This window comes from Cyrtonyx montezumae, unplaced genomic scaffold (genome assembly GCF_038088225.1).
Source record: "Cyrtonyx montezumae isolate F1298 unplaced genomic scaffold, pur_monq_1.0 scaffold_25, whole genome shotgun sequence".
In the NCBI taxonomy this organism is placed as follows: Eukaryota; Metazoa; Chordata; class Aves; order Galliformes; family Odontophoridae; genus Cyrtonyx; species Cyrtonyx montezumae.
In genome coordinates, this window is record NW_027071992.1 from 10,518,644 (window position 1) to 10,529,261 (window position 10,618).

General features: G+C 44.4%; 1 protein-coding gene across 3 annotated transcripts in view; it reads right to left on the reverse strand.

The window, feature by feature from the left end:
- The window catches only part of GHR (growth hormone receptor), a 130,005-nt gene extending 127,189 nt beyond the window's left edge, over window positions 1-2,816 (reverse strand). For 2 of the 3 annotated variants that reach the window (XM_065739940.1, XM_065739936.1), the window contains exon 1: window positions 2,412-2,579. The gene's annotated coding sequence lies outside the window, so the exon portion shown is untranslated. Of the gene's footprint in view, window positions 1-2,411; window positions 2,580-2,692 lie in introns of those variants that run through there. The other variant, XM_065739937.1, reaches the window with a different exon arrangement.
- Between the last annotated feature and the right edge of the window lie 7,802 nt (window positions 2,817-10,618).

Sequence of the window (10,618 nt, forward strand, 5' to 3'; positions counted from 1 at the left end):
TTGCAGCACAGCCTTACCACCCCTCCACTGCCTTCCTCACACTGCATGCTTCCTGCAGTTACCACCTGGCTCTGCTGGGACCGAATTCATCTTCCCATCAGATCAATACATGGCAAAAGAACAAGCACGATCCCCTTCATTCCAAGGAATCTAACCCTTCAGCAAGGGACACCTGTGTGAAGCTGTTACTGCGCTGCTGTTATCCCTGCCTTGCCTTTCCCCATCACCTTCATCTCCTCTCTTTTTAACAGCATTGTTTTCATCTATTTGCAATGCTTTAAAATTGTTTTGACTCCTGTCTTAAGGAGGAGATGGTTTCACCTAAGTCGAGTGCAGGTGTTGTCACATCTGATAAAACTGTTTTTGGTCTTCAACTAGAAAAAGGAAGTTAAAGCTTCTTTGCTTATCTTGCCTTCTGGCCAGTATCACTGGCTTTTTTTTTTTTTTGTCTGTGAAAAGATGGCATTTCAAATTACATACACAACGTTTTATTTATTCAGCCTGATGCTCCTATATGCAGCGCAAAATCAACGTTCATGTTGATAAAAACAAAACAATTTCTGAAGCAAAAGAGAACTTCCTTTGAAAGAAGCAAGATCTATCTTTATATCTGCACACAATCGAGGGAAAAGGACCCTTTTAGTTATATAAGACAAATGGGCCAATTCAAACTGTGGAAAAGAGTACCAACCCAGAACAAGTGAATGATCAACAAAAGATCTGTTTTAGCCTTCCTTGCTGGACAAGGGCACAGGAGGCAGCAGTGCAGTGGGATGGGGCAGAGCAGAGCCCCCACACCCACATTCCACCCAGCTCAGGGCAGACAGCCAGGAGCTGCACTCTGGGGCAGTGGGGCTCACACACCTGCACAGTACTGATGCATGCTGCACCCACATAGCAACAAAACATGAGTGGGGTACCTATGGCTTCACAGTACAGTACAATGAGTTTCAGTGGTTATTTTCATAAATTTAATAGAAGTACCATTGGTGCTTATTGGCAGTTTTTAAGATGACTCCTCAGGGAAGCCATGCAAACTGTGTTGTTTGTAAATCCCTTATAATTATTAAAGCACCGTGACATCATGAATTAGCACAGCAAGCAGCAGTTCTAGTAACGCCAGAAGGAGATGTGGCAGAGATGAAAGGCACTGCATTCCTGCTTAAACACTTCAAGCTGCCTGAATAACTTTCAGCAGTACTCATTTTTATCACTTAGAGCCACAGAACATCTCAATTGCATCCTAATCTTTTTAAAGCAGTATCCTTTACATAGATTTGAAACAAAACTTACCAAACCTCCCTGCACTGACTATAACTGCACACAGATTCACAGAATTGTAGGAGTTGGAAGGGACCTCCAGAGATCATGCAGTTCAACCTCCTGCCAAAGCAGCTCCCTAGCCCAGGTTGCACAGGTAGGTGTCCAGGCGGGTCTGGAACGTCTCCACAGAAGGAGACTCCACCACTTCTCTGTACAGCCTGTGCCAGTGCTCCATCACCTTTCAGCGCCACTGTGAATGACCGTGTGTGTGAACAACGAAACGTATGCCACAGCTGGGACAGTTTCAGATTTAGTACCTACTTAACTTGGTGAGCAATACTGGTTCTCCCCATTGCTTAAAGGTTTGCAGGATTCCTAAAATGGGATCCAACTCAAGCAGTGGGCCACACTGCTCTGCTCTTACATCTGACTTAACCACAAGAGTTGAAGCCAAGGGGTGCATCATCTGTGGTTGCGGCATAATGAGAGAACGAGAGCTGCGACTGAATATGGTCCCGTTAATACTGCGCTACATTCTGAGAATACCACGGCTACCGGAGGAGCAGTCACACACCTGACTGTTGCCACCACCCCGAGAGCTAGCAGCGACAATGCTGCTGTGAGAAAGCGCCAGCTGCGCCTCCAGCAACGCTTTCTGTGTGTTAATGGAAGAGCGGCTGAAGGATTTGCCCTTAAAAATAGTCTGTTCAACTTTTCTCCTGGGCAATACTTACAGTGGACCACACACTAAGAAGCAAGATCAGATATATCTGGGCACGAAAGAAAAAAGGAAGAAAAGGAGAGAGAACTGCCCAAACACATAAGGTCCTCAGAGCAGCACCCCGGGGCAGGACACCGGGACGCGAGCAGCACGCACCGCCCCGACCTCGCTCTTCTCACCCGCACAGAGCTCAGTTCCCCGCAGCGCCCGCTCGTCCCGCCCGACCCCCGCGGCCGCGCGCAGCGCTCTCGCCCCTCACCCCGAGGACACGCTCCTCGGCCCGGCACCGCGCTCCGGCCGCCCCCACGGGGCCGAGCCGCGCCCGCAGCCCGAGGGGCGACGGAGCCCGCGCCGCACGGCGCGCACGGAGAGCAGCGGCCGCCACCTGGCCGCCGGCAGAGGCGCGAAGCCGCCGCCCGCTACTCACCGCCCGGCTCAGAACTTCCCCCAAGTTGCCCGGCGTTCCCCGCCGCGGCCGCGCGGCCCCGGCAGCATCGGGGCGCCTCGGGCGGCGGCCGCCCTCCGCCCTGCAGCCGCGGCGGCGCCGCCGGGCACGGGGCGGGAGAAGCCGTCGCGCGGGCCGGGCCGGTCGCAACTTCTGGGCGGGCGAGGGTCGCCCGCGGCCGCGCCCGCTGCGCCCTCCCCTCGCGGGCGGGGAGCGCCCGCCGCCCCCCTCCGGTCCTCCGCCGCCGCGGGGCCGCGACTCACTTCGCTCGCGGGAGCCGGCAGCGCCGCCCTGCGCGCCGGGGCGCGGGGGCTCAGCGGCCGCCGCCTCCGCCGCCTCCTCCCATGGCCGCCGCGCCCCGCTCGGCAGCTCGCTGGCCGTCAGCCGCGGGAAGGAGGGGATGAGGGAGCGGGGCCGGCGGCGCGCCGGGGGAACATGTCTGTCGGGAGGGGCCGGCGGCCGCCTCTGCTCGGGGGAGGGAGCCGGGCGGGGCGGGAGCGGTGCGCGGGGGGCTGGCGGCGGGGCTCGGCGCATTCCTGGGAGCGCGGCTGGCCGCCCGGCCGGGGAGCGCTGCGCCCGGCGGCTCCGTCTAGGGGAGGAGTTAGGCTACTGCAGCGCGTCCCGCAGGCCGCGGCGCGCTGCCTGCTGCTTCTGCCCGGAGGCCGGGGTTCTCTTAAAAGAAATCACCCCAAATGAGAATATCCTGCAGTTTCTGTTCCTTAGGTATCACATCGATGAAGTACCCACGTGCGAAGAAGTGACTTCGACGGCGATGCGCTTGATCAGTCTGGCCGTGGAGCAGTTTCCCTGCACTGCGTGGCATCCGGATCCTCGTACAACAGAGGGGACAAGGGCCACACAACCCTGCTGTGTTGCAATGTCTCACAGTCACTGGGTGAATTGTTGGGTAAGCCGTGGTGCAAATCATACTCTGAAATTAACCCAGAAGGGAATCACAGCTTCCTTTATGAGGGGACAAGGGGAAATGGCTTCAAACTAAAACAAGAGACTTAGACTGGGTATAAGAAAAAAGTTTTTTACAGTCAGAGCGGTGAGTCATTGGAACTGCGTTCCCAGAGAGTTGGAGGATGCACCATCCCTAGAAACATTCAAGATCAGGTTGGGCCAGGCTCTGAGCAACCTGATCTAGCTGTGGGTGTCCCTGTTCATTGCAGGAGAGTTGGACTAAATGACCTTTAAAGGTCCCTTCCAACTAGAACTATTCTGTGATACTACCCCAAGATCCCAGCTGTGGTTTGATGAACTCAAATGTGTGGGTTGCAGTGGCTGGGGACAGCAGCCCACATTGTTCAAGTCAGTATTGCCCGGCTTCAGGGAGCTCATACATCTCAGAAGCAGCCCTTGCACACAAAGTGAGCGGCTCTCAGGCGTCTGTCCCTCCAGGCTGGCTCTCTGCCCACTGGTGTGAGAGCAGACCAAGTGAGGGGGCAAAAATACACATACAGAACAAGATGGGCAGTGGGATGTGACCTCACTGATTAGAGACTGGCTTAAAGGAAATGAAATCTAACATAGAAGTAACTGTTTGCCAGAAGCCTTGCAGAGGTTTTAATCTAAGTGCCTCTTACGGCACACGAACACATCTTCCTTATTCTTACACCAGAACAATCTCCTTCCCTTCCCTCACTTCTGGAATCATGGAAACAATGTTGAGCATAGCTTTTCCATTAATATGTATGTATGTGCAATGGACATACTGTTCAATTCTCATCACTGGCTAAGGGCTTTGCATCCACATCTCCGGAGAGATGTCTGTGTTGCCAAACCTGTGGTTATTCCTGAGGCCTTTCATTCTGACTTCTGGCTTCTGAAGCTATGGGAGAGTATAATTAGCAACTCGTGGGGTTAGAAACTGCAGCCACAGACTTGATCCAGACTTTGTCATTCTGTGGCTGGAGCACTCTGCTGGAAGAGGCAAACTTGTGTTCCAGCTTTAGTGTTTATGGTGCTGTTCAGCACAACGTTCCTGTAACATAATAGGAATATATCTCAAATCATTACCAGCTATTTTATATTGGCACAGTGGCAATGGCAGTTGAATATCAATAACAGCAGATAGATGAAAATACTGTTCCCTCCTTATATGTACAAATCGCCAGAGATATTTATAAATCAGTAGATTTAACATATGCTCTTGATTTATTCCTTCCTGTATTTACAATATACTAGATACAGATTTTTATTTTTATTTTTTATTTCTTTGTGAGGCATGTGGATCACAGGGGTTAATGTCAAATACAGTTCACTGCCAACCAGGCCAGATTTAGACAAAAGTAGCCCAAGTAATATTTAGGGGAATAATGAGGATTTTGCCTCTAAATTAGACCTTGACTCTCCAGTGTGTCTACAAGCCTAGAAGCTGAAAAAGCACAGTGCTCTGTGTGTTATCTGTCTGCAGGGTATTGTCTCAGTGCAAGTAAATAGTATAACACACAGTCAGTGATCTTGTTGAAAACAGTCTGCCTTTTTTGTTGTTGTTGTTTAAATTATAATTGATATATTCAGCTTCAGTGCAGGATTTGGGAAGATTATGTGATTCCTTTATTCTGTTCTGCTAGACTGTGATTGTATTTAAATAATCACCAGAAATTAATTTCAGAATATCTGAGTTTTGCACCTCATAGAATATGAGTCTTAAGATTATGCAACCATTAAAAAAATCTACCTTTTTACTTTCATGTGTGCCTGTGTACTTCACTGTCTTTTTGTTTGTTTGTTTCTTTCTTTGTTTATGCTGCGTTGTTATTCCTCTAGATTCCCTCCAATCTTCTTAGAAAGCCAGGTTTGACTGAAGTACACTTAATAAAGACACCTGAATTCTCACCACTATTCTGACAGTTTATTTTCCTGCTAAATATTCAATAGTAGCAATGTCAGCTAATGTGAGAGTTCTCTTAGTGTCCACTTCGATCCATTCTGAAGAGTAGTATTGAAAGTAGTCTCCATTCCAAGTGTGATGCTATGGAACCAGGCACAGCAGACAAAATCTGATTTTGCTTTCTATTTATATTAATGTGTAATATGATGTTTATGAATTACCAAATGGTATTCTAACAGCTCAGTTCACAGTAGTTCTTCATCTGGAAGAGGTTACTTCACTGTTGACTACAACTAGTGCATATTGTATTATGATTGGCAGTGTTTCTGCAAGACTAGCTGTGAGTGTCTGTAAGCACTGGATAGAGTTTGTATTTGTACAGCATAAGAGTAGCTTTGTCAGTAAAACTGTCCTAGGTAGAGTTACACCGGTCAAACTGGTTGCATGGTTTAGCGGGTGATAATTTCCTACAACAAGAAAAAGTTACTTTAAAATACATGTTTATAGACCAGCGTGACAGGGTCCATGTGTAGGGTCTATGCTAGAAAAGAAAGGGTTTACATAGTTGTATGGTTTGTACTGGAAGAAAATTAAGTGACTTTTTTTGCTGCTGAACATTTTTGCCAATACAGTATTATAAAATTCACTCTTAATTGTTCTTTCCCTACCCACTGAGCTTTTAGGTGAGGCCTGAGACTGTGAGGGCTCATCTGAATAGTTCAAAATTCCATAATGCACACTGTTTAAGTGACTAACTACTTACATTAAATTAGAAAAACAGTTTTTATTTTTCAAAACTGCAGGAAGCTGAAATTAAATCAAGACATTTCCCATATTCCATGTTCTTATCCACAGTTGTTTTAATCTATTTTCTTTGCTTTGTTTTTAACGCAGAATAATGGAATCACAGGCAAAATTATCTCAGAAGTGCTTTCAAGAAATCCCTTGTCCCACCTGTTCAGTGAAGAGGTCAGATGTGGTTGCTTGAGGCTTTACCCTGTTAGGTTTCTAAGGATGGAGAGTTCTCAGTGTCTCGAAGCAACCTGTTCCATTGCTGCTCTGTACTCATTTTTTCTTTTTCCCTCTATTTTGACTTCTCTTATTTCAGCTTATGTCCACTGTCGCTCATTCTGCTGCCTAGTACAGCTGTGGAGAGCCTGACTTCATCTTCTCAGAGACTTGCTCACTGGTAGTGGTAAGCTGCTCCAAGGCGCCCCCAGAAGTGATTCTTCAGGCTGAAGCAGCCCTGACCCTCAGGCTCCCTAGTGTAGCAGGTGCTCTAGTCCCGGAGCATCCTGGTAGCCCTTCTCTCCATGCACCCAGTCCTTAGCTTCTATCACTGCTATATGGTGTTCCTTCTTCCCAGGGCAGGACTTTTGCTTTTGATCTCAGAGAATTTCACACAGTTCCCATCAGTCCCTTCTTTAGGAAGGACCTGCTTAGGTTTTCCTGCTGGAAGACAACCCTGCCCTTTAGCATATCGTCGTCTCTCCTGTTTGCTGTTTTCTACAGAGTTGATGTAGATATTAAATAGGGCATGTATCGTAGATCCTGTGATCCTCCAGTTGTTACTGTCCTTCAGGCATATGGACTATGAATCTGTATTTTTACATTAAAATAACATCTTTCTGCATTTAATTTCCATTGATCTTATTTAGATGCTAAGGGAAAAAGGGAGTGAATGTTTACCCAATTACTCATTATGTTAGAACTGTAAAATATTTAAAAGAAAAGGAAGAGTTTACTGGTGCTGGGTGAAACTTAACTGATAACCTCAAGAGGAAGAAAATCAGTCCCTTAAGCACATACTGTGTGTTCCCCTGTCACATCTGTTCATAGGGTAGGAGCAAGTCAAAATTCTGTTAGAAGATAGGTTACCACTGCCTCTTTTCTCACTTCACCTTCTTAATGTTCTTTGTTAATCCAAGACACCTGAAAAAAGTTAAGCATTCTTTAAATTTCCATTATAAATGGATTTGCAGAAGAGGTTTTGTTACAGCACGCTACCAGTTGCCACAAGAGGAAACCACACTAATAAGAGACATATTCCAACCATGATCAGACTTGTACCAAGAGCTATAGCAAAAGCACAGTGCTAGCTGTATGCAAAAATAAAAACAATATTTAATAGCAGCTCTGCTCTCAGCCTCTGGATATGTGGAAAATTTTATGTTGTGGGTTGTCTGGGTTACTTCCTTTAAAGTTACAGAGCAAAGGTCCCCTGAGTACTTTGTATTAAAGCAGAATAATTGCATAATCAACAAATACCTGTGGAAACACAGAATTTTCTTTAAGGAAATAATCTCCAAGGAATCGTTAGGAACATGCATGCAGGAGAGGAAGGCATAGTCAAACTCAGAATAGAAAAATGAAAGAACACTGTGCTGCAGTATGAAGTGTCTCTCTCTCTAAGGCATCTGTCGTGCTATTATCCACAGCTAATATAAACTGAAGTCTTTTCAGAGTCTATAATGAATACACCAACTTTTTGGTACTCTGTGAAAAAAAAAAAAAGAAAGAAGTGACAACGTAAGTATTCAGCTTGTTTTGTTTGAAAGAAGGGAGACAGAAGAGAATAGAAGCAAAAGTCTTGCTTCTGCCAGTATATTGGTGCCCTTTTTCAAGTGCAAGGAGTTTCAAGTCTGGTGCCCTAGTCTGCTTTTAGCCCTAACAGACTATCCTGTACCATACCTATATTAGCCAGAAGAATTGCTACAAATGAACAATGACAATGATTAATTATTTTAAACATAAATAATCTGGATGTATTGCACTGTGGATCTTCGATCAAATGTTCAGAAAATCTGTGTGTTTTCAGAATGTCAATTATATTGGATCAGTTTTGGTGAACAGAGTGTATTTCTGACTTAACAGTTTACTGTGCAGGACCTCTAGTCCTCTCCTTGCTTGCCCATGACAAGTGTACACTGAAGTGCTAAAGGTGATGTGATATTTTCAGTACATGGGTCTATCTCATACCTGGCATCAACCTGTGTACATCTGACATAATCTGTGGTATCTAAAATAGCTCTAAATGCCTATTGCAGGTACCTGAATCCCATCCTTACTCTTTTCAGTGCTTACTGAGCGCTGTGACCAGACAAATACACAGGACTGGAAACCAGAGCCTGACCACTTCTTACACCTGTGTGTCTACATGGCTTCCGTTTCCTTCTACTAATAGCACAAGTTTAGGCATCCAATAATGCTTCTACCTAAAAAACTAGTCTCTGAAGTGTCTCAAAAGTTTAAGCTTGTTAAACAAGATTGCCTTGGATTGATTTCCTGTCCTTAGGTTCCTAAATTCTGGCATGTCAAGTCCTGTCTGGTTCTCTTTTCAAAGTATTTTACATCTTATTGCTCAGGGTATACACTCTTTATCTACTCATATTTTATGAGCATTTTTTCTGCAATTTCTGTCATATATTCCAATCTTTTTTCATAGGTTCTTTTGTCAGATTTAAGTAGAAAAGATATTATAGAATCTACAGCAGAGACTATTTGATTGTGAAGATACTAAATTCACTTTGAGCTGAAGTGTAGTGTTACCATGCAAAAGGCAACGAACAATGATTTGATCAAGGCCATGCTACATAAAGCAAGAGATTCAAATTTTGTGATGTAGTTGAAGAATGAGGAAGAAGCCACAGAGTAACATCGTTTTCATAGGGCTGCTAGTTCCAGGAAGAGTAGCATCCTTCAATTTACAATTTACAATTCAGGTTAAGATCTGTAATTGACAGCTCTTAAATAAATGTGATGGCAAGGGATTAAAGTCAGACTGAGAATGTATATTGTTGTCTTTTGTACATAACTGATAGGCTTACTATCGAAGATGACACAAACCTTTCAGTGAATGGCTTGGTTATTTTAAATCAAGGGGCCATTTTGAGAAAAATGTGTCATTAGAACAGGAAAGTCTTCTCAATATTATTTTCTTAGAGTATCATTTAAATGCTCTGTGAAGAAGTGTCTTTCAAAGCATAATCTACATATGCAGACATTCATAATATGATGTGAGATAACCCTTTCACTCTCCCAAAAAGCCATATTCATTCACTTGTTTCCCAGAGATTTCTTGTATTAGAACTTCAACTTCTAATTGGGTGTAAAAATCAGACTCACCGGATTCTCTAAAGATCCGTTTTTTGTGAATGGGATAATACTGATCTCTTGTCAGAAATCCTAATTGAGCCATAGCTTTTTTGCAGTCAAAATGTAGATATGTAGACCCTGCATTGCTTGCTTGACAAAACTTTACTACAGGGTTCTCACATGTGCTTGTCTGTCCACACACAGGACCTAACATCCTTTGGCCTTCAACAACTGCCTGGGTGAAATTGATACATAAGATTATTTTAAACTTGTTTCATCTTGTATACCTCTATTTGATGTTTCTCAGCATGCCTCATAGCATTGAAGGGCAGAGAGGGCAAGAGTTGGCTGACCCCAGGAGTCATCCAGTCCAGACAGTGTCCAGCCTTTCTGCTTAACTGTCCCGATCTAAGTCTTGATTCTTACTTGACTAAATTTTCAACCGTCACTCAATGGTAAAGGTCCCCCTACCTATCAAAGCCACCTGTATCAGACCCTCCCAAAGTTATTATTAGAATACTTTACTTCATGCGTAAACTTTCTTCAGAAGAATTCCTTAATTTTACTGTCCACTGTAGAAGTTTTGGTCAGATTATTCTCTGTTTGATAAATTGTCATATACCCTTCAATTTTCCTCTTTCTTATGTCAAACCATCTCTGGTTTTAAGGTAATCTTCATAGATCATGTCTTCTTTATTTCTAATTGCATGCTATTTTGGACTTTTTCTGGTTGAGCCATATCTTTTGTGGTGTACAGCGCTCTGTAGGGACTGAATCCTCCATCCAAGGTTCTGACAGTAATGAGACAAGGAAAACTTGAGGGCTGTGTGGTTATTAATAGGTAATGGGGTATTTCTTGCCTGTTGCATTTGCAAGAGAATGTTGGCTTTGATATATATTCAGTTTGTGACCTGTTATCTCTAGGCACTCTTCTGAAAAAGTAGTTCTTAAATAGTAATTCTCAGGCTTGATATTTCTGTATTTGACTGTTCCCATCTAAATTCATTTCAAGTGTTTTTCATTCCATTTTATTTTACTATTTCTTTTCATTTTTTTTTCCATTTTCAGTTCAATCTGCAGTTTTTCAAGATAGTTCTGATAATTCTGAGTTGTGTCTTCCAACACATTTATGATTATGCTTCTTTCCAAATTTATCTCATCTGCAAATTTAGTAAGACTGTTATGGAGATTAGAATACAGTCATAACTAAGACAGTTTCCCCTAGAAGTTGTCTGAACATGAGCCACCAGTGCGC